Consider the following 24,660-nt stretch of genomic DNA (forward strand, 5'->3'; position numbering starts at 1 on the left):
GGGGATTCAAAACGCTTAAAACAAGCGAGATTTGATTTGAGGATCGTGGTGATTCGTTTCAATCGAATTCCACAAAAAAAGTAAATACAAAAGATTATTCAAAGCAAAAGGTAAAATAGTGGGTAAATAAATAATAAGGACCTTTGGTCTTTAATGTTCAGAAAAATAATGTTAGATCACAATTTCAGTTTTTGCTGAAATTCCGTTTTTGGGTATAAATTATTTTTCTTCTTTGAGCTGCTGACGGCCTTTGAAAAACGAAATTTCCGGTCAATATCTACGAAATCATATTATTGAGTTAGGAATAAAGTGAATACAGCATTCGATACCTTTTTTTATGCTGCTTACGAATAAAAAAAGCATTTATATCGTAAATTAATTTCAGCCCCCCCCCCCCTATCTAGGCTATAACTAACCTACCCTACCCTAATCCTGAATTGCCCTATATAGGGCGGGGGGCTGAAACACATTTCCGATATAAAAGCTTATTATATTCGAAATCAGTATAAAAAAAAGGCATCGAATGGTGTATTCACTTTTGTCCTAACTCAATAATATGATTTGGTAGATATTGACCAAATTTCCTACTCTAAGACGCCAATGATTTTTGTTGACCACCCAAAGATGAATTATTGGCCAGCAATTTTTCGGTAGTCTTTTCGTGATTTTTAGGTGACTTCTGGTGAATTGGTTGCTTTTGGCAAATTTTTCGAGGAAATATTGGCGATTCTATTGTTATGGCGGTAACTTTGAAAGGTAAGCAAACAAAACTATCCCTCTTTCAATAGAAAGAAGTCTCAACTGACATTGCTGTCAAGAGGAGACTCAAATCTCTCAGACCCAAGGATGGTGAAATTTTATACATTCTAGTTCGGATTTACCTACATTCAACAATATAAAAAGATTCTTTATATCTGAACAATATAATGTCATCAAAGGTCAGGACCCTCTAGAGAGAGAAGGAGTGGATGTAGGTACTTCAAAAGGTAAATTTTTTACCAAATCATATTATTGACTTACAAATAAAGTGAATATACCACTCAATGCCTTTTTTATTAGCTCTTTATGAATATAATAATCATTTTTGTCAGAATTGAATTTTAGCCCCCACCCCTATATATATAGGAGGGTGGGGAAAAGTTTAATCTTACTTCTCATTTACATCAGAAATAAAATTTACCCCCACCCCCCTAATGTGCAAATATAAACCCTGACTTGGTATAAATAGGGATGGGGTAAAATTCATTTCTGACAAAAGTAATTATTATATTTGGAAAGAGCATAAAAAAAGGCATCAAATGGTATGTTTACTTTATTCATAAGTCAATAATATGATTTGGTAAAAATTTACCCTTCAAAATACCTTCCCGGGACATGCTTTAGCCTGTAAACCCATCCCTGAAAGTTTCATTTTCCTAACCTAGCCTCTTTCTAAGATAGTCAAAAGTAGCTAAAGTAGAATTTTACCCACAGTTGTCCTAGGATGCTGATGCTGCTTGTCTTACCCAAGCAACTTGCATATTCTATCAGAAATTGATGTTGTGCAATAGTGTCTACTCTAAACTACAGAAGAATGGTCCCCTTGACCATACCTATGTGTGCTCACTGTTACCAAGTGGGCTTAAATTACATCTTTCTTAGCACACTCATAGTCAGAAGACATGTCACTGGGTTGTAAACACAGTCAGAACCCTCCCTGTTCTTTTATATTTTGTGTAAAATATTTTTTTGAACTGCCATCTCAACAACAGATCCAAAATTGGACCTTATTTTGCTCCAAAGTGTGAATTAAGGTAATCATACTATTATAGAGTAGTGTACATAAAGTGGCACTTTTAGATTTCTTCAATTCAATGGTTTAATTTAGACCCAAGCACCTATAATAAAATCATAATAAGCACAAGCAAGCAATATAAGCAAAAGCATACACAAGCTAATATAATAGATAATGCTACATCTCCCTTCTTCACACTTAATGAGGTCTATATATCAAGATGTGTTATTGGCCTAATCACTCTGCCACTGAGGGTCCAGGGCAAGTTCACTGATGCAGAAGGGAGTGGTGTAACTTCTGTTCATACACAGGGGTCCACATGACATGGGAAGGCAGGTCTGACATTTGGTGAAAGTGGCACCTCTTCTTTGTGTGAATCCTGATCAATTTCATAGGCTTCTTCTATTGGATAAGAATCAATGTGCAAATTTGCTACATTGGACATGTCTGGATAGGCTGTGCCATTTTTTTTTTCAAGTTGCTGGGGTGCCTGGTGATGTGGGGGGAAGGAAATGGCATCAAGAGATATGGATTCTGTTTCTTTGCATCCTAGATCCATCATCAGTTTCAAGTACATAGGATCTAGGATTTTCATGATGGGAAATGATTTTGGCTTTTCTCCAAGAGCTATTTGCCATTTTCTAGACAAAGACTTTGTCACCCATCTGGAGTTCCGGGAGTTGCTTTGCTGATTTGTCAAAGATTTCTGCCTATTCTGTTCAATCAACTTGTATTGCATGGAATTTTTTGTTGGGACGATTCTGGGTTTTAGTTGTTGGTATTTTGATGGTAGGATTAACTAGAGCTGATGACTCATTAGAAGCTGGGCTGGTGAAGGATAACTGTCAACTGGGCTATTCCTATATTCCAAAAGAGCAACATGAGGGTCAGCTCCAGCTTCTTTTGCTTTAGTGAGTATTTTCTTCTGCAGATTTGGACAGACTTTTCTACAAGCCCATTGGATCTTGGGTATATGGGGCTAGATGTTTTCAGGCTGATTCCTGAGGACTGAGCAAAATCTTTGAATTCCTGGGAGAACAGGTGTGGACTGATGTCAGAAGATATGAGCTAGGGAATCCCAAAACATGAAAGAATAGTTTTCATTTTTTTTTCTATAATGGTGGACAAAGTTTGGCTTGGTAATTTTTCAACTTAAAAAAAACCTGCTATAATAATGACTGATTCTGAGGTAGCCTGCTCTATTCCATTCAAATAGGTCAATACCAAGGTGTTGTCATGGGAGTAATGGTATCTGGCTGCTTCTTAGTGGTTCTTTTTGGTTGTTGGCAGCAAACTTCAAACATTTCACAGTTCTGGGCAAACTTCTCTATATCTGCATTCATTTTTTGCCAATATATGATCATTCTTGTGTGCATTTTAGTTTTGTCTATTCCCAGGTGAGCATGGTGGAGTTTGTGTAGAATGTTAGTTCTTAGTGTATAGGGTATGATGATCTGCTGGCCTTTCAATAGCAGACTGTTGTGGATGCTCAGTTTGTGCTGGATATTCCAGAAGGCCAAAACTTCCATCAGGCATGACTGACATTTTGAAAGCCAGCCATTAGCTGGCCAACAAATGCTGCAACACAGCAGCAACAGGGTTGTGTGAAATTGAATAAAGGACTGTTGGCCAATTCTGTGAGAAAGATTATTTATTTCTACCCATATTTTGCCTTAACTGCTTATATTTGTACCTAGGTGTTATTTTAAGTGGATTCCCTTGGTGTGTCACTTTGTTTACCTGCATTTTGAAGTTAGAAATTTTTTTATTTTAATTCCCAAGGGACATACCCTTTGTTTCAATTCATTTAAACAGCTGATCGAACAGCTGTGGCTGTTTGTAATTAAAGCCAAGCTTCTTCTTCTTCTGAATTTGCAGTCAGGAACGGAGCACAGTTGCAAAATGATAATTATTAAAAACGCCACAGATTACGTTGGCCTTCCGTTTTCTGCGTACTTTTGGTGATGATTTGTTCTGCGGACTTTTGGTGATAATTTGTGCAGAAGGGAGCAATATCAAACAAACAAGAGGCCGAGTTGGTACCAGCGGGATTTAATCCTTAAACTGCTGGGAATAGGTGATTTGAGTATTGCACTTCCCACATTTTGTCTACCTCAAGAACTTTCAGGTCAAAAAGAACTTCAAATTAGAAAATATATTGGCTGAGAGGTGTATTTAGAAAGCATATTGGCATATTATTTGCCAGGACCACAGAATACGAAGGTGTGTAACTTGAGAAATTACATCCTTTGTGTTGACCTTGGCGTCCTTGAGAGTGGATCAAGTGAAATCTTAGAACAGTTTTTTGGAAAATTAAATAGGACATAGACTATTTTATATACTTGCTGATCAGTTTTGACTATTCTTTTCATCGAATCCTGTGCAATTATCGAACTTAAGCTCGCGATAAAAGTGCCTACGTGACCGCCCGCCCACGTGCCTTTTTAAATTTTAACCCGGGCGCCAAGTTCTGATCGCTTGGCGTTGTACTGTGGTTTTGTTCTCAGCCGAGTTTTCAGCGAAGAAATAGAAGAAAATGCCGCCGAAAGTGTCAACAAACAAGAGAACCCGGGTAAGCCCAAAGAAAAATGAAGATGAGTGTGGTAGCTGTAGACGCGAACTTGATGGACAGTCCCAAGCTTTGTCTTGTGATGGTTGTGATAAGTGGCTGTGCATAGATTGCGTTGGAATCTCAAAATCAGAATACCAACTATTTTGCAAAATGACTGACAGCCTCACCTGTGAGTGGTTCTGTCCTGTGTGTAAGGTTACTGGGAATAGCAGCCTTGGCTCAAATGCTACACAAAAGCTTATCGAAGCTACCGTTTCAAAAGCTGTGACCTCTTCTCTGGATCAGTTTCGGCAAGATCTTAAACAAGAACTGGGGAACATTAACAGCAAAATCTCTAACTTAGAAAGTGAGATCGCAGGCAAGTGCACCCTAGCAGAAGTTGAATCCAAATTAGAAGATATAGTTACTAGCAGGCTGAACCGGTGTCAGAGCGATACTACCAAGAACTTTGAAAGTGATGTTAGACGGATCATCCGTGAGGACAGAGAGAGACAGAAAAGGCAGCTCAACATCGTAGTTTACGGAGTTCCTGAATCATGTGAAGAGGCAGCTGATATTCTGATGTTTATTCAGGATCATCTCGCCCAGTCATACAATCTGCCCTCTGTCAAAATTTTGAAGCCGCAGCGGCTCGGGAACAATCCACCGAAACCAGGTGACCGACCTAGACCTGTCCTCTTCCTCACTGATAACTACAAGATAAAAAAGGAGATTGTGACTAAGTCGAGGGAGCTGAAGGGTGCTGTGCAGTTTCACTTTGACCGCACAAAGGCGGAAAGGGAGAAACGAAAACAAATCCAAACTTCAAAAAACGGGGCAGCGACGGAGCACTAAAGTGCCCACTGCCTGCTGAGGATAGCCCATATGTAAATAGTTTCCACAGTTGTAGTAGTGTCAATGATAGTGATTCATTTAAGAGTGGCAATAATAGTTGTGCTTTCCATTCATGCTCGAGCCCTAGCTCATCAGACATTAGTTTCAAGAGTTTGCCAAAAGTGATACATTATAGTAACCCTCCACAGACTAGTCAAAAGAAATTATTGAAGCTTTTTCACACGAACATTGATACAGTGACAAATAAGCTTCCTGAACTAAAACTTACAACTACTGCTGAAGAATACGATGTGTTGTGTATCTGCGAGCTGACCCCCAAGAACTCTACTACCCCACTGGAAGATGATCATATCATGATCCCCGGATATCGCCTGTTCTCGAATCTCTCAACTCACCCCAGAAGAGGCGTTGCTGTTTATGTGAAGGATGTATTACAGGTCAGAGATTTGACTTTGAATCACGATTATTCCCCATGGGTTGAGAGTGTTTTTGTTAATATTGTTATTGGGGGGAAGCCACTTCTAATAGGATGCGTTTATAGAAGCCCAAGCAGCCCAGATGCCGCTGCCTCTTATGGGGCTCTTACTCAATTAGCTGATCATGCATCTAAGCATTGTAACCAAGATTTTATTTTAATTGGATATCTAAATATGCCTGATATTTTGTGGGTGGATGGAGCAGGTTACCATCAAAGTTCAACTGCAACTAACCCGTTTGTGGAATATTTAGGCAACAATAATCTGTACCAATTAATTGATCAGCCAACCCGTTACAAAAACAACCAGATACCATCTCTACTAGACTTGACAATCACTAACAACCCAGGACTGCTAGTGAATACTGATTACCTGCCCCCCATTGGCGCTAGCGATCACCTCTGTATTTCCCATGACTTGCTAATAAGTCAACCACCAAACAACTGCACCAAACGAACGTATACCGACTACAGCAGGATCAGGGAAATACTACAGGCGGTTGCATGGGATCAAGTGACTAACAGTGATGATATAGAGCAAGCCTGGCTAAATTTCAAGAACGCCGTCCTCCATGTTGAGCAGCTTTGTACTTCAACGTCTTTTGTCAAGGCACCTAGAACACTGCCTCACATAGATCGACCCATTAAAAGAGCCATGAACAGGAAGAAAAAGGCACTTTCGAAGTACAAGAAGTGTGTATGCACACGACACTGGGAGCATTATGCCAGAGCCAGGAATAAGTTGAGACATCTAACTAGGCATTTTATGGCAGAATATGAGGAGAAGATAGCCTTTAGTATAAAGGAAAACCCTAAACGATTTTGGAGGTATGTGTCCAAGAAAGATAAGAACAGGCGATCAATACCATTCTTATTCAACGCTGAAGGGAAAAAGTTGGAAGACCCAGAAGCTATAGCAAACTTGCTTAACACTACATTCGCTTCGAACTTCTCCTCAGACTCATCAGCTGAACCCTCATGTCCTGACCCCAGACATATCGAACATCTTATGCCGAAACTCATCATCACGACTGAAGAGGTTAAGAAAAGACTATCAAAGCTGGACCCTAACAAAGCCAAAGGACCAGACGGCATCCATCCCAGGCTGCTCAAAGAAATCTCTGATATAGTCACCGAACCGCTCTGCTCCTTGTATAATCTGTCTTTGAAGACAAAGAAACTACCACCTGATTGGCGTACAGCAACAATAACTCCAATATTTAAGAAAGGTTCCAGAAGCCAGCCAGAGAACTACCGGCCCATAAGCCTTACCTCAGTCGTTGCTAAGCTGATTGAAGGAATTGTCAATGATGCCGTTATAGCTCACATGACAAGGAATGGTCTCCTTTACAGCGGCCAACATGGCTTTAGAAAAGGAATGTCCATTGAAACGAACCTGATCCAAGCTTATGAATCAATCACTGAGGTTATCGAATCGGGATCCCCTGTAGACGTGTTCCTACTGGACCAGGCAAAAGCCTTCGATAAAATGTCCCACCGGTACCTGATGATTAAACTGTCAGCATATCACATTGATGTAGACGTAGCCCAGTGGATCCATAGCTTTCTGTCTGATAGAATCCAGATTGCTGCAGTCTACGACCACAACGGAAACCTCGTGTACTCGGCACCAGTAAATGTCAGAAGTGGTGTGCCACAGGGAACTAAGTTGGGCCCGACTTTATTCAACCTCTACATTAACGATGCTCCTGAGGTTGTCCAGAATCTGCTGGAATTATATGCAGACGATTCCAAACTCTTTGGACCTGCCGCTTCTGACGAAGACTGCAATGCCCTGCAACAAGACTTAACAAACCTCTGCCAATGGGCCTCAACTTGGACACTAGAGTTTAACCCAAGCAAATGTAAAGTTTTACATCTTGGACTGAACAACCCTTGCCATAGCTACCATATGTTGGACTCTACTGGTGCTATAACACCCATCCAAAGCGCAGAGGAAGAACGTGATCTCGGGGTAATCATAGATAATAAGCTGAAGTTCCATAGTCACTGCCGAACTCAAGCCGCAAAGGCAAACAAGATCCTAGGCCTAATCAAGCGATCAGTGACTAGTCGCCACCCCAGGGTCATTAAGAAGCTTTACACAGCCCTTGTCCGCCCTCATCTTGAGTTTGGGATGGCAGTTGCAAACCCCACTTTAAATGCGATGCAGAGTTGCTTGAAAAAGTCCAGAGAAGAGCTACTAGGCTCCCATTTGCCAACCAACAAATCCCATATGAGCAACGCCTAGAAAAGCTTGATTTGCAAACTCTGACCTACCGTAGAAAAAGGGGGGACGTAATTTTGGCATATAAGTTGATGAACAGCAGTGTTATCAAGCCCATTCTCGAACAGGACCAGTCTAGCAGAGCGCGAGGTAACCCCATAAAACTCCGCCAAAGATTCAGCAGAAAGCGTGAGAAATATAACTTCTTCACCAATCGCGTTGTTCCGTTGTGGAATTCACTGAGCGATTCAACTGTTTCCGCAGCTTCAGTTAACAGCTTCAAGACTGGCGTTGACCATGACTGGAGGAACAAGCCATGGAGGACGCAGTGGGATGAGCCTGCATCCACCACCAGGGTCTATTAGTGTGTGATATTCAACTGTCCTGTATACGTGTAGGATGTGATGATCCACTAATGAATTGTGCAACGAACTCCTGTCAATACTACCTGGCGACATCTACAGGTTCCTGCAACCTTAGTCGCTAGAAGATGCGATTTAAGGTAATTTAAGGTAATTATGTACAAGGGATGTGAATGTTGCTAGTTGGGCATCTCGGCATGTCTCATGCTGGATTTCCTCAAATTTAGAGTTGCTCACTGGTAAGGATTTCATTGCTGCATGAACATAAACTTCAATGTTGTTCTGTAATTGAGTGTCAGGGACATATGTATCCAACCCGTTTTTTTTTCTTGTTGATGAAACACGTTTACTTTGAAAACATTCATTCATAAGTACCAGGCAGATTCACACTTAAACGAATTGGTGTGATGAAAGCAATATTGACATCCCCACCTAACATTGTGTGCAAGGGACAATGGCGCCCTTGGTCCAGTGCCCAAGTTACACTAAAAGGCCAGGTCATAATACAAGTTTTCAATTTGGGAGGTTCAAGGAGGAGTCTTTGACAGTCTTATGACCTCAGGGTACTAGATGTTGCAACATTCTTATGTATCTACAGTGGTTTAAAAAATTTGATCACCCCACAAATGATTACCAAAAATATGCACAAATGTAACATTTAGAATATTATAACACTTTTTTCAAAGCTTTGAAGAAAAGCAAAAAAGGCTAAATACCCCTAACTATGCTCAAAAGCTATTTTAAAAAGAAACTCTTTGGATATTTCCATGGATATGACCATAGCAGAAGCTTTGAGCCTGGGTGGGGATCAAAGAGGAGTCTTTGAGTATTTTGACCACAGGTAACTTATTGTTGCAACTTTCTTAAATTTGGTAGTTTTTGTGAGCATTTGGAAACCAAAGCTTAAACTCAATAACTGATACTAAGTGTGTACCGTGAGTAATATGTGATATATTTAAAATACAAAAAAAAATAATTTCCTTGTAAAGATAATTCCGACATAAAATGAACTTCCCCTAATTAAGTTTAAATCCCGCTTCAAAAAGAACAGTTCTTAATTAGCAAAAGTAAAACTGCATTTTAGTCTCAGCCAAATTGACACTAATCGGGAGACGGTTTTGAATTTGCCAAGATACTTGGAAATAAAAAAAAATCGCTAGATACAAAGTTTACAGGAAGTTTAAGTTATCAGTGCAGTATGAATGTTTAATCATCAAAAATATTTAAAAAATTTATTGGATGGACAGTTAGCATAATGAAGTTAGTTTGCAAACATAATTACAAGGTAGCGGGCCCTTCACAAGAGTTGGGCCAATCGTGAAATAGTTCTTAGGGCGCAGAATCAGGACAAGTTTGATATAGTGAAGAAAAGTGTTTTTCGAGGCATTCAGGCAATCACCATTCAGTGATTATTATTATTATTATGGAGGCGTTATGATGAGGACATTCGTTTGTCAGAACTATTATTGGGCATTCATTTGTCAGAATTATCATTATGCAATCATTTTAGAGATTTGGTCATTATTATCTCTGCCTCTATTGTTGTCAGTTGAAGTGAAGCACTGTTGTATGCCTAAATGTAAGTCTCAATAAAACTATTACTTTTCTTTTTGTGTTATTTTACTTGTATGTCTGTATCTAGCACCGCATGGTAGGCAACTAGTTCAATTGTACTCCATTGGCAACGCTCCCAGGAATCTGATTTCTACATAACATTAGAGGTAATTGACAAGGAGATAACTCGAGGAAGCGAGGTTACACTCCTGGATTGATAGTTGGAGAATTTCTAACCTACTATAGTTACGCATTTTATTTTCTCGCGTTCAGCGAGTGGCGTGGTCACCCATTTGTCTACCCCCCCCCCCCCCATTGCAGTCAGTGCAGCCCTCAACGGCATGAGATAAGCTATAACGGCTCAGACGATGCGATCGTAAAATTCCCTGGCAGAACCTTTTGATTTTCTTATTATTTTTATAGCTTGCTTAGCTTATTACTTAGCTTAAGAAAAATTCACCTGGCACAACAGAAAAATTCACCCGGCGGAACTGGCGCAGTCGTAAACTTGGAGGAAAACATGCGAACTAGTTATGCTACAAACTTAGTAATTTAAATTTAAATCATTGGAGAGATACAGACTTATAAGGAAAAGTGATTAGGCCTATTGCCGCTAAGTTATTATAGGAAAACCCTTTAAAATATCTCATAGGAGATAATAGCCTCCCCCAAAATAGGTTAAGTGAAAAAAAAGAAAAAAAATTATTTTGAGTTAATTCAAATTCAAAAATGTCAGAAGAATTGAGCGAACTATTAATAGCGCAAAAGTTGGTCGCGAAAAAAGTAGAAATAACAAAATCTATTCCGCAATACGATGGACAAACAGATATCGATGAATTTAATCTCCAATTGGCCCAGTTTGTAGAATTAACAAAAACAGAGCTATAAACGTTAGTCGGTATGCTCCTACTTAGATTAAGAGGGCAGGCCTTAACCTTCCTAAAGCAGATTGAAAATACTATAGGAGATGATGACAACTTGACGATAAATTTATTAGAAAAATTGTTAACGGCATTCAAATATAGATTCATCGAAACTAGTTCAACTAATAAAATAAAACACGGTATGGTATGTTTTGATCATACACAAAATGTAAGAGAATATCTTCACAATATACGGTTTTCAGTAGAAGCAAAATTCGGAAAGGGTTCAGGGGAACTGTATGAAAAAATCATACTAGAAGCCTTTTTGCCAGGGCTATCCCCAAAACTTTATAGGATGGTAAAATCAAAAAATATTGAGACATTGGAAATCGCAGTTAATGAGGTGGGACGAATGATCGAAATTGATCCGATGGTGGCAAATCACAGTAAAACAAAAATAAATAGCCTAGGCGAATCAAACGCAACCTGACCTTCAAGGGTGATCAAGCTTCTCCTAATTTCTTTTCAAGGGATAACTCCCCAGTGCCACAAAGAAATAGAACACAAGAACCCAATAGGCAGAAAACAGTACGTTTTCAGCCCATTAAACCAATCAATTATGGAAATAGTACCACTATAGTAAGATGCTATAACTGTAATCGACCTGGGCATATCGCGAGAGAGTGCCGTTATGTCCCTAATCGCACACCAAAGATTGCCGTCGGTAATACACAAAACTATGGCAACCACTTAATCAGAAGAAAAATTTTTGGCGCCATTGGTGCACCAGGCTACAAGTAGGGAATAGTGCAACCACCAGTATTTCGCAATACGTAACAACCGAATTTGTATAGCCCTCCCCCCAATAGGCAAAATAATTATCGGCCGACGGGAAATGCAAATTTTTCAAGCCAACGGCATTTGCAGTCAGCGCCAGCAACCGGCACTGCCGCAAGAAATCCAAATTACCGGAATAATACATGGCGAAGGCAGACAAATGTAAATCAATTAGATATGCCCATGGAATCTCACATAGCTGAATCTCATTGGCAGACACCGATGGATGAAATAAGTCCGCAGGGAAACGTGTCAGGCCCCCCAGAAGAATAAATTGGACCTAGAGGGTGCCTAGAATATTTTATAGGTCCAACCCAATAGTAGTACCGTCTTGTAGTGATAGTAACAATAAGTTACCTATATTTAATGATTTTTGTGTGACAAATGTTTACTTTAAGGCTTTAATTGACTCTGGTGCAACGGTTAATATCATAAACTTATGCGTATTTAATATGTTGCCTCCGAATATTAGGCGACAGAGGAATCCTAATAATCCCAATTTAACTAGCGTGACAGAATATTTTATATTAGAATATTTTAATTTGCCTAGAATATTTTATAGGTCCAACCCAATAATAGTACCGTCTTGTAGTGATAGTAATAATAAGCTACCTATATTTAATGATTTTTGTGTGGCAAATGTCTACTTTAAGGCTTTAATTGACTCTGGTGCAACGGTTAATATCATAAACTCATGCGTATTGAATATGTTGCCTTAGCATATTGGGCGACAGAGGAATCCTAATAATCCCAAATTAACTAGCGTGACAGGGCATAAATTGGATGCAAAAGGTTCAATTCGCCTAGACGTAGAAAGGGTTAATAGAATTCGTCCGACAAACTTTACTATATGTGACAATTTCCCGTATGAAGCCATCATCGGCGCAAATTTTTTAAGGTCGAATAAGGTATTATTAGACATAGCGAACGAGGAATTTCTACCTTAAGAAATTGTAACAGAGGTTACGAAGAGAACGTAACAGTAAATAAAATTTCTGGCGGTATAATATCGCGATCTTTTGAATCTCATGTCTCGCAAAGAGGACATGGCATAATCAGAAATTTGTTATTCTGAGAGACATTGCAGAAATGAAGTAAACCTAAATAATAAGTGTATTGAATCTGAAAAAATAAAAATAGGAGATATGCGACAGTATAGGTCGAACGAAATCAAGAAAATAGCGGAATTATTGAAAAACATAGTAAAACCCAATGTGACGCCGCAAGATGCCGCAATGACGCAGCATAGCGCCAGTATGAATCTAATAGACAATAATAGTGAAGAGAAATATTACGGGTTCGCGATACGGAAAACAAAAATCCCTCCCAAAACGATACAAAGAATTCAAATATCACAGATGATTGAACCAGTAGATAACAAACCTGAAATATGGCTTGCAATCCCGTCAAATGAATTCCTCAAAAATATGTTATGTGAGGAATAGATTATATTACGATGAATAAGAAGGTTTAATTTTTACAAAAAAAAAATATGGATAGGCTTTGACTACAATAAAAAGTGGACATGTGTAGATCAAATTAATGTTATATCAAATACTGATTTAGATACATGTGAAAATTCCAGAGGGAACAAAGCAAACGGCATTGTAACCTCAAACAACAAAAGCCCTCTAACTAAATCGCAATTCTTAAAAAAATTTAATATGGATCATATTACAGACTTAGAACTTAAGAAAAAAATATGCGAATTATTATGGAATTTCAAAAATGTATTTTCCGCATCTGAAGATGAAATCGGGCTGATATCGTTTTATGAACATTCAATTCTAACGACCGGTAATCCTGTCGCGAAACAACCCTATCGTCTGCCGTATAAGCACAAAGAGTGGTTAAAAAAATAAAATTCATGAATTAGAAAAAAAATGAAATTATATGCCTCAGTATAAGTCCGTATTCTGCACCAGTGGTCTTGCTACCAAAAAAGAATGGTGATCTTAGAGTTGTTGTAGATTATAGAGCCCTTAACAAACAAGTAGTAAGTGATAAATTTCCTTTACCAAGAATAGATGAAATCCTTGATTCTGTCTCGAGCAAAAACAAAATTTTTACTTTTTTGGATCTTACCCAAGGCTACCACCAAGTGAAAATAGCCGCAAAAGATGTCTATAAAACTGCGTTTTCTACAACTGAATGTGGTTCCTACGAATACTTAAGAGTACCTTTTGGACTTAAGACAAGTTCAAGCGCGCTATGTAGACCCTTATTACACCTATTAAGAGGATTAAATAATATCATTCATTTGTTCATGATGTCATATGCGTAGGAGAAAACGCTGAACAACACTTAGCAACATTAGCCGATGTGTTCGAGAAATTCAGTGAGGACAATTTAAAATGCCGGCCTGAAAAAGCAAATTTATTTCAACCTAAAATTAAATTTTTAGGAGTAGTAGTAAGGCAAGGAGAGATATCTCCAGACCCAGACGAATTAAAATGTTTTGAAAACCTCAAATCCCCTAGATTTATGAAAGAATTAAGAGGAATTTTAGGTCTTACTGGCTACTTCAGAAAATTCGTGCGCAATTACGCCCAAATTGCGAAACCCCTCACGGAATTAACTAAAGGGAACTCCCAAAATCTTACCTGGTCCCAGGAAGCTCAAACTTCCCTAAACCGTCTCAAAAAGGCACTAATTTCGGAACCAATATTATCACTGCCTGATTTTGAAAACGGACAGTTTGTGGTCACAACCGATGCTAGTTCGAAAGGCATTGGCGCTATTCTTTCGCAAATAATCCCGGTAGAAAACCCTAATCCTCTAGAGGGAACGCCTAAACAAAAAATAATAGAAAAAGTTATATGCTATTCGAGTAGACCTTTATCAAAAGGCGAAAGTAGTTATTCCGCCACCAACTTAGAATTATTATCTATGATCCACCACTTGGACAAATTTAGACACTATTTAATTGGTAGGAAATTTATACTACGATCAAACCATAAAAGCTTGCAGTACCTGCGCACATTTAAAAACCCTACGGGAATTCTAGCTAGAGGAATTATGAAAATCCAAGATCTAGATTATGAATTTGAATATTTAAAAGGTAAACAAAATGCAGCTTGTGACTTCTTGAGTAGATTCCCAGAAAATATGCCGTAGGACGCCGAGGAAAATGAAGTTAACGCTATCAATACTAAGAGAAAACATAAATGTAAGAAAAACAAAGTCAAAGACGCAGTAAAAGAAAATAAGGATAACTATTGTCCCTTGTCTTTAGAAAATATAAAAAGAGTAAAAAAGGACGAAATGTGTGTAGAACTTATTAATTATTTTGTGAATGATGATGCGTTACCAGATAAATTTATAACTCTTAATAAAGAGATAGATCATTATCACTATGATCTTGATGAAGAAATCTTATGCAGAATTGCGACTGCTGAGGCAAATAGAAACCAAACCTCAATAATACCTGTATTACCCAAAACCTAATAACACATGCCTTCGAATATTTTCATTCAGATATAGGTGGACACTTAGGAATAACGAAAACTTTCCATAAATTCAAACAATGTATTTTCGTGCTGTCAGCAGTACCAAAACTTAAGAAATATCTGAGTACACGCGAAGCGTGTAACTTAAGAAAAAGCCCCCAAGCTTACCCTAAACACCCAATGGTAAGAGTCCCGGTAGCGAGGTTCCCCTTCGATATTGTTTCATTTAATTCATATGGAACCAGTGGAGGCTTACCTGTTTCCAACAGAGGCTATACTTGTATTCTTTCAGTTATAGATCAATTTTTTAGATTTACTTTTACTAAAGCATTACAAAATCAAGGCGCGTACGCCACGAGTAAGGCGTCAGCGCAATTATTTTATAAATTTGTTATTCCGAATAAGTTTATAAGCAACAACGGAAGCATTATTGTTTCAAAATTAACGAAAGACTTAATGAGATCTCTTAATATAGATAAATTGGATCTCCTTATCATCCACAAGCTAATGGTAAAATATAAAATAGGCATAAAATATTTTCTATTTTATTAGAAACTTATACAACGTACAACAGGAGCCATTTGGTTCAATTTTTACTCATAATCAACTAACATAATCAATACTACTTTCTCAGAAACACCAAAGAAAATCTTCTTTATTTATTTTTTGGTCGCGATTTTAGAATCCCCTATGATGACATTATTAAGTGCCGTAAATATTAAAATAACACAGAAGATTATATACATTAGTCCCTAAGCAGTATGAGAAAAACTTACAAAACAGAAAAACAGTACTTGGATAGATGTAAAATAAATCGAGGTAAGAAACCTACCCAAAATCAAGGAGAACATAGATTTTAAGATAGGAGATTGTGTCTATCTAAAAAATGAGGCAAAAGCGGAAGGCAAGAAACTTTCCAAAAAATATTCTGGACCGTACAGAATAGTCAGAAAGTACGATAACAAATATAATTTTAAAATTCGGAACCCCGATAGTGGAAGAACTTACAAGGCACATGTTAGCCGAATAAAAAGAGCAAAATTTCCAGAAAGATAGATATCGCGTCCCTCGTTTACCGAATCGTCAGACGTAGAAAATGAGCCCCCTAAATCAAGATTGGCAGAGCTAAAACCCTTTAATTCCAAGCAAGACTATTTCGAGAATGATAGTGACGAGGAAAACTTTGAAGAATTTTAGGTATGAAAAATCTAATTATTCCTAAAAGAAAATCCCTATCACCAGTGAGAAACGCCAAAAAGCTCAAAAAGTTCATCATCGGAGAGCGCAGGAGAATTAGATTATACAATATCTCTTAAAAACCAATTTTTTCCTGATAGAATTTCGACCCCTTGTACCCCCAAAAGATTTCCAGACGATATGGTTTCCCCTGCAACACCAATAGAGAGGCCCCTGTCATTACAGGAGGTACTGAACAGAGCGGTAGAAACTCCGGGTAGTATTGTAAAGAAAACTCCTCCCAAAGATTCAATTAAAACAAATCTGCGAGAAGCTATGGATTTAATAAATTTCCCAATAAAAAAGAGTCAAAGTACATTGCCTAGGAATAAAACTCCCAAGGATGACCAACAAGGACAATATCATGAAATAACTGTGTCCAAGGTCAAGCCCAAACAATGGACCTCATGGAGGGAAACACTAGTGCAAAGAATGCCCAATCCCCCTGAAGACATGGCATTTAAACAATGGAGAAACCCCGCAAAAACTTTTGATTCCCCTCAAAGCTCTTAAGAATCTGTCAAGTCTCCCGAGTTGAAAACTCAAAGCGAAGACTTAGAGAAGAAACCTTCTACTTCCAGAGGAGTAGAAAGTTACGAAGGGAGGGCAGGTGATACCTCAAAAACGTGAAGTGTCACTTCTAAAAGTTCTAATGCGGAATTATTGGTAACCAGTTCTGAAGAATCTGACGACGAATCGGACCATATAGTAGTTAAAGAAATAGGGAAATCGAAACCGACTTCAGCGGTCGCGCACGCGAAAGAAACAAAATTAAAAGGGCAATAATTTTTGAAAAAACAATACAAAAAGTTTGATCTTAATTCGCTAGCAAAACCTAAAAAGAAAAAAACCGCTAGAAACAGAAGAAAAAGTAACGACACAGTCAGGTAGAACGGTTAAGAAACCGGACAGATTAAAATACCCTTAAAAATACAAAAAATTTTAATGGATAGGCGCCATAAAGGAATAATAATTTAAAAACTCTTAGCTCACGAGTAACAAAAAAAAAGAAAAAAAAAATCAAAACCAGGGAATACTTTCAATAATATCTAAACCAGGGAAATATTCAATAATATTCAATAATATCAATACTTTTGACATTATTGTACGTGAACAAAAAAAATGTTGTAATGCGTCGCACATACAATTAATTTTTAGAGTAATAAAAGTCATTTATAATCCGCTTTCCTTAGCTGAACGATGTCGCAAGTAATTCGTGAAAATATGCATAAGAAAGATATATCGAATACGTTGAAAAACCTACAGCTTCCGAACGATCTATTGGTCTATTTGATGTACATAGACACAGATAAGAGTAATGAAAATGACATAGTATTCGAATTGAAGTTCCTAAGCACAAATATAAGAAGTCCTAAAATAACCAATTTTAAGACAATTAACCTGTCGTACACTATTCCGAATATAAAAAATGAGGAAATTAAAACCTCAATATGGTCCAAAATAGAAAATAATAAAGGGACATTACCGCTTACAAAAATAAGAGAAGTATTAGACTCCTAGATCCCCCTATATACAAATGTAGACCAGAGACTAACGTACGTGGATAATAGATAAGGGTTATTCTTAACCAATTTCTGGTGGAACATACTACTGACCATATGTTTCGTATTCGCGATTTCCCTGACCATGAGAACCTTACTGACTTTTAATTATGGAAAACTCCTGAGACTAAGAAGGCAAAACCCAAAGAAAGAACACGGGGAAACGACTGAAATGCAGAAGTTAAACCCGGAACCCCATGAGAACGTCTAAGCCAAGAAAAATGGAAGACATTAGAAAACGACTGGGTATAGAGGTCTCCACTCGTCCTTGCTATGTCTTGTTCCCTCATGGTAAGTGTTGTTTACGTAAAACCGTGCGGCTAATACGCTGCAACATGTGTTTTTTAAACAGCACGGACGTGCGTGAACAATGAAGGCATGAAATATGTAACTTATGTTTAGAGTAACTTATGTTTAAAGGATTGTTTTAAATATAAGCGAGAATTAAATAAGTGTTGAAGGATTAAATAAGTCTTGTATCATCGTTTCCTTTCTCAAATCAAATTAGAAGAAATCTCTGTTTTAGATTTCCCAAAGAAAATAGTATACATTTGAAACTGACACGATAATGACATTGTTTTCTGAAAAATCAAATTATTTGTATCAATATTGATGTATTTGTTTAATATTGTCTTGCAGTGTAAAATTCACCGTAACAGTAACCAATTATATTGCTTTTTATGAACTAAGACTACTTGATTTTAAAGAACGTGTGATTCTGCCTCGTTTTTTTTATTACAGGAAGTGGATTGACATATTGGAAATCAATCATTACAATATGTAGTCCAGTGCAGATACAACCTAGTAGCATCTATTTTCATCATACCTCAACCAACGAAGAGTACTCACCATAGACTCCAGGCAATTTTTGTCCTAGCTTCGTTTACAAAAATTACAGTTACTTTTTGATCATTGTTTCCTTGACCACAAACCATATTACGTATCAGGTAACACTATATTTGAATCTCAGTATCCAGTGCATTATCGTACTATATAATCACATAAATCCTGAGAACCCCGTCGACCACTACAAGATATAAGTACATAAATATCATTATGGACCCATGTACCATATGACTGTATAGCTATGATATTTGATGGACCGAAAGATTATTTATGTGTCGCAAATTCACGCACCGAATCCCTTTCGACCATTTCTCGGAATAGATCCTTTCACCTCCATCAAGTGCAATAAGTTCCTGTATCTTATATCCAACAAAGGTTACGAGATAACCTCTGAAAAATGAATCAGAAAACTAATCATCTAAATTACAGAAACCCAAATTATCCCCAGTGACTAACCCCTCAGTGACAATATACTCCTCCCACAAGTTAAAGGCAATATGTTGAAGGAGTCACTAAAGTTTGATGTCGACCCATTCCAAATCCAAACATCAATTCCCCTGTGATTAACCAAGGAATCACCTCAAAAGTTAATAGACGCAAGCCATGCACTAACAATTTTATAAGAGAACTGTAACCTCTAACTGCACGAATGAACAATTTTATACGAGAATTATATTCTCTATGTACTTTAAAATAGACCAAGGACGATATGCTGAGAAGAAAATCAACCCAATTCGGACTGCGTTGATATTAGATCAAGTCCCAAGTCCTAACAGTCCCAGTGTTCAACCCCTTAACGATAAGGCACCTTATGAACTATCCAAAAACAGCGGGTGAGACTGAACTCTGATGTCAAAATTCCACACACCTGTACCTGGGAGTATCATTTCCCGTTTGACAATTAGAGAAAGCGTTTCGTCCAAGATGAACATAACCATGCTCGAACTGTTCCGTGAAGAAACTATATTGTAAGTGTTTTAAAATTTTTGCCAAGCTGAAGGACCGTAATTTACAACAGAAGGAGTGAGTACGCTAAGAGACACGTAGGTGGTGAAATAGATGTGAATTTAAACATGTCACATTTTAATAGTTTTGATAAAAAATAGTTTTGAAAAAGCAACTTTGATAACTTATTATCAAAATTATATAACGAACAAACCTAGTGAAAATGTTTTAATGATTACCAGTGAATGTAGTGAACATTTTAAATCTTTCATATATATATATATATATATATATATATATATATATATATATATATATATATATATATATATATATATATATATATATATATATATATATATGTATATATATATATATATATGTGTATTCCTATTTACTTAGATAGAGTTAATGTAAAATCAATGTAAAATTCAATCAAAAAAAAACTTGTAAAAGGTGAATATTCAAAAAATCTCATAGTAAAAGTAGAATAGCCCCAACCTTGTTGGAAATGTAAAAGTCATCAGTGTTAGATGTAGAAAAATTTTTTTTATTATAGTAGCTAGGCTAGAACCATAGATAATCTTAGTCCGGTAGATGAACTTTCGAAAGGGATATATAATAAATAAGAAAAGTAATAGAGAAAATTTTTAGCACTCCTGATTAAGCTTATATAAAAGTATAAAATAAAACAATGTCAATTAAAATTACGTAGGACCAATTGTAAATAAATCGCGAATATTTCAAAAACCCAAGGGCAAGCAAATCCTAATGACGGGACGTCATTAAATAATGGGAAGGGTAATATGTACCGTGAGTAAAATGTGATATATTTAAAATACAAAAAAATTTATTTCCTTCTAAAGATAATTCCGACATAAATTAAACTTCCCCTAATTAAGTCTAAATCCCGCTTCAAAAAAAAGTTCTTAATCAGCAAAAGTAAAACTGCATTTTAGTTTCAGCCAAATCGACGCTAATCGGGAGACGGTTTTGATACAAAGTTTACAGGAAGTTTAAGTTATCAGAACAGTATGAATGTTTAATCATCAAAAATATTTAAACAATTTATTGGATGGGTAGTTAGCATAATGAAGTGAGTTTGTTAACATAATTACAAGGTAGCGGCCCCCTCTACAGGAGTTGGGTAAATCGTAAAATAGCTCTTAGGATACTGATTCGGTAATAGTTTGATATAGTGAAGAAAAGTGTTTTTCGAGGCATTCAGGCAATTGTCATTCAGTGATTATTATTATTATTATGGAGGCGTTATGATGAGGACATTCGTTTGTCAGAACTATTATTGGGCATTCATTTGTCAGAATTATCATTATGCAATCATTGTTGAGATTTGGTCATTATTATCTCTGTCTCTATTGTTGTCAGTTGAAGTGAAGCACTGTTGTACGCCTAAATGTAAGTCTCAATAAAACTATTACTTTTCTATTTGTGTTATTTTACTTGTATATCTGTATCTAGCACCGCATGGTAGGCAACTAGTTCAATTGTACTCCATTGGTAACGCTACCAGGAATCTGATTTCTACATAAAATTAGAGGTAATTGACAAGGAGATAACTCGAGGAAGCGAGGTTACACTCCTGGATTGATAGTTGGAGAATTTCTAACCTACTGAAGCATTGTTAAGCATTTTATTTTCTCGCGTTCAGCGAGTGGCGCGGTCTCCCATTTGTCTATCCCCCCCCCCATTGCAGTCAGTGCAGCCCTCTACGGCACGAGATAAGCTATAACGGTTCAGACGATGCGATCGTAAAATTCCCCGGCGGAACCTTTTGATTTTCTTATTATTTTTATAGCTTGCTTAGCTTATTACTTAGCTTAAGAAAAATTCCCCTGGCAGAACAGAAAAATTCACCCGGCAGAAGTGTCCTTAACATTTTGCTTGGATTAAAAGTGACGAACTAGGAAGAAAATCTCAACATCTTCCTGGAGCCACTTCAGTCTGCATATTATTTCATTTAATTACATTTAAAACAGATGAGCTTTTCATTTTTTACCTAAGAAAATAGCTGGCACTTCATTTTTCTTCATACCGAATAAACCATTATGTGTTTTTTGTTTCATTGTAATTGAAGTGTTCTCATATGAAGTGTTCATAATGTATTTTTCAGTTTGATAAATTTACTCCTTTTAGATGCAGTTTATAATTTGACTGATATTAGGTATTTATGAGTTTATAATTTGGAATGAATCCCCAAAAGAAAAAATGAATAATATCCAAAAGCGGAGCCAAAAGCAATAAAAAATTAGCAGCTCAGCCTTAGCCTACATGACATATATTCTATAAGGAAGCCAAAAAAAAACTTTAAAATGCAATTTTTTTAAATTGTTATTAAAAACCAGTTTTTAATACAAAGGCTTTTTAGGAATCCAAAAGAGCAAAAAAAACAATCAATATCAAAGTCGCCCATTTCAACTATTCACAAGTCAAAACAGATATAGGCAAAGGGCATTATGAAAAAATTAAGCTTCTAAGTTCAAAGTTATATTCAAAGTTTTTAACCAGATAACTGACGAATTCTGTGATACGGTATTTGAAGTTTTGTATGCAGTAATGCTTGATGAAAAAAACTACTAATTTTGGTAGTTTTTTATGTTAAGAATACATAGCTAATAGATACTTCAACTACTCCTATTATGCAAGAGTTCTGAAACGCCACAGACATTTTGTTTCTACTTCTCTTGAAGTAGATTTCTACTTCTCTTGATGAATAACAAAGAAGACCAGTTTCCAGCCAGTGACTTGTGAATTTTTGAACTCATGAATAGGCTCGAATCTGTTGGAAATTAAAGCTGTGATTTGAGAAAGACTGATAAAAACATTAATGATTGCAGTCAACATTGATCGCGCCGCCAAGATCATGCCAGCGGTGCGGCGGCGGCGCGCTGTTTTGGCCCCGCTGTCGCCGGTATTCCCTCATCGGCGCGGGGGTCTAGTTGTATTGCTAAATATGAAAATGTAGGGCTGATACTGAAAGATGGATTTCACGTTTGGATTAAGAATTCCAAAAATACAATAGCAAAATATATTATGCATAAATAAAATGGAGGAACAAGATATGGTATAATTTTACATTGTTTGCATATTGAGTGATTTAACTGTAAACTTAATTAAGGATGATAATGCTAAAATTCCAAAGTGAAGTGGATACAGAAAAAAATGATTTTGTAATTGAATTCAGGGTTCCAAAAATTTGTTAGAAAATATAGTACAATTAAATAAAACTAAAGGAACTAGTTATTATATAATTTCATATCATTGATATGTAGAGTGATTTAACAGTAAAATTAATTGTGGGTCGTTGTGCTATGTTGCAAAAAGTGTAGATATCTGAACTATATTTCACCAAAATTGATTTCATGTTTGAAATAAGCATCCTAAAAATACATTACAGATGGATAAAAAAATACAGGAACTATGTAGGAGTAGTTCAAGTTTTTAGTACTTTTAAGGGCAGTCTGTCACATGAAGAGAGCAAGGGTTTTAGAATATACTGTGCAAAACTAAAAACATAAATGAAACTAGGATTAAGGAAGCCTTTAACCAGGCAGAGTCAAGAGAGCCTTGGAAGCTTGTGATTAAATCTGTTCCTGGAACTTAGAAAGAGAGTGAAGTTCGCCCAAACAAAAGTTTGGATAAACGTTTGGAAGCCAGGTGTGAAAAGCCAGAGTAGGCGAATGGTTAAAGGAGAAATTTAGATGGATTTATGGATCAGCTGTTGAATGAAGATGATTCAAAGCTGGGTATGGAGGTAAGTGAGAGCAAAATACGGAATGAGATGATGAGAGGAACAGTGCCGGGAATACATGGAATTTCAATGAAATGATGGAAGTGGAATAAGTTGTGGATTATTTCAGTTTTAAGCCAATCATTTTGACCTAAAGGCTGGTCAACATCCACGTTAATGCCTCTACATGAGAAAGGAAATTGGCTAATATATTGGAAATACAGGTATATTTGTGTCTGGTTAAAGTATCAGTAAGCTCTTCTGTAAGATATTCAGTTCTAGGGTAGATAAATGGTCAAGACTTGCTGAAGAACATAACCGATATTCTACTATGTGTTAGGAAAAAATATAGTGCAGTAGATCAGGTCTTCATTTTAACTGTGTTGATAAGAAATTATGTTAGATTGAGAAAACGAGGGCTATGTTTTTTTTTTTTTTCTTTTTTTTCTTTTTTTTACCTGAAAGGAGTTTTGATGAAGTAGTAGGGAAGCTACTTATTAAAAGCTTGTTACAAATAGGATAGCCATGGACATTTTATTAAAGTTTTAGTACTAACCTGTAGCATAGTTAGGACAGTGGTTCAAGCAGGAAAAGAATTTTCTAAATTAATAAAATGTAAATGAGTTAAGCAAGGCTGTAGTTTTTAACTTAGGCTATTATCTTTATCTATTAATGCCATAAAGGACTATGTTAGGCAAGGCCGTACCCAGGGGGGGGGGGTAGTGGGGTTATTCCCCCCCCCCCCGAAATTTTTGTCTGGCTCATAAAAACGTAACAAAAATGGACATAAACAAATTTTTTATGTGTTTTTAGTTGTTTTTGTGTGTAACCTCCCCCCCCCGACAAAAAATCCCTACGTAAAACACCCCCGAAAAAAAAACTGGACACGGCCCTGATGTTAGGAGTAGGCAACACCTATTGTAGAATTGTCAGATAAATCTTTGCTTGCCCTTCCTTTTGCAGATGACAATGTTTTTGCAGAAAAAAAGTTGCATTGAGCTTCAAAGACTTTTTTGTTTGAACCATGAATATTTAGCATTGAAGTATTCAATCTTAAATGCTGATCAGTCATCTGTTTTAGTATTTGGTGATAAGACAGAATGAGTTTTCATACGTAGAGTGTAAGGTTTCATCAAATGGTAAATAGGGTAGCCATATTGTTTTTATGGTGAACTGAGAACTGAGCAATATGGAGTGTACTAAAACATATTTTCAGATATATAGGTCTAAGCGATATCACGTTAGCAAAGAAGATTTTCAATCAAACAGTTTGTGGTAACGAACTGTAAGTAAGGAGCGACCCGGCTCAATAGTAACCAAAACTTTAAAAAACGAAATTTTGATACCAATAGATACATCAATAGAATCAGATTCTT

The 24,660-nt window shown here is 36.8% G+C and overlaps 1 protein-coding gene across 2 annotated transcripts in view; it reads left to right on the forward strand.

The window, feature by feature from the left end:
* Positions 1-737: 737 nt before the first annotated feature.
* LOC148950560 (putative tRNA (uracil-O(2)-)-methyltransferase) overlaps positions 738-24,660 on the forward strand; it is a 30,871-nt gene continuing 6,948 nt past the window's right edge. Inside the window, exon 1 of one of the 2 annotated variants that reach the window (XM_089091654.1) lies at positions 738-756. The gene's annotated coding sequence lies outside the window, so the exon portion shown is untranslated. Of the gene's footprint in view, positions 757-776; positions 850-24,660 lie in introns of those variants that run through there. The other variant, XM_089091653.1, reaches the window with a different exon arrangement.

This window comes from Artemia sp. Qi Xiang Cuo, chromosome 7, assembly GCF_049724085.1.
Source record: "Artemia sp. Qi Xiang Cuo chromosome 7, ASM4972408v1, whole genome shotgun sequence".
NCBI lineage: Eukaryota > Metazoa > Arthropoda > Branchiopoda > Anostraca > Artemiidae > Artemia > Artemia sp. Qi Xiang Cuo.